The sequence below is a fragment of the Etheostoma spectabile genome, chromosome 2, assembly GCF_008692095.1.
Source record: "Etheostoma spectabile isolate EspeVRDwgs_2016 chromosome 2, UIUC_Espe_1.0, whole genome shotgun sequence".
NCBI classification, from domain to species: domain Eukaryota; kingdom Metazoa; phylum Chordata; class Actinopteri; order Perciformes; family Percidae; genus Etheostoma; species Etheostoma spectabile.
The window spans coordinates 8,298,811-8,299,383 of NC_045734.1; the positions used below are offsets into that span (position 1 = coordinate 8,298,811).

General features: G+C 38.4%; 1 protein-coding gene across 4 annotated transcripts in view; it reads left to right on the forward strand.

Moving 5' to 3' along the window:
• Positions 1–573, forward strand: part of fbxw7 (F-box and WD repeat domain containing 7) — a 110,374-nt gene that overhangs the window by 18,949 nt on the left and 90,852 nt on the right. The window lies entirely within an intron of this gene.

Sequence of the window (573 nt, forward strand, 5' to 3'; positions counted from 1 at the left end):
CCTTTACCCACTTAGTCATTATATCCACATTACCAATGATTATGTATGAAAAATATCATTGTGTAAATATTTCGTGAAAGCACCAGTAGTCAACACTACAATATTGTTGCAGTATCGATATTGAGGTATTTGATCAAAAATATCAGGATATTTGATTTTCTCCATATCGCCCAGCCCTAATTTGAAGCAGTGTTTGGGATCAAGCAGCCATTTATAAGACACCTTGCAAGCATATTTGTATTCTTTAGATTAGAGGCTCCCTCAGGCCCGTGAACAGAATTTTGTTCACAAGCTTTGTTTTCAGAAAATGAAACCTGAGAGATAAACCGTAAACAAAATAAACAGGGATATGACATTTTCATTTAAAAGGCTTTAAAGGTCTCATGGCACGAACATTCACTTCATGAGTTTTTTTTTTAAACCATTAATGAGTTCCCCCAGCCTGCCTATGGCCTCCCAGTGGCTGATCATTGGTTTGAGTCATTTAGCTGATAAGGGGCAAGATTACCTCCCCTTTCTTTGCTTTGCCCGCCCAGAGAATTTTTCCCACCCATGAGAGAGAGAGAGACATCA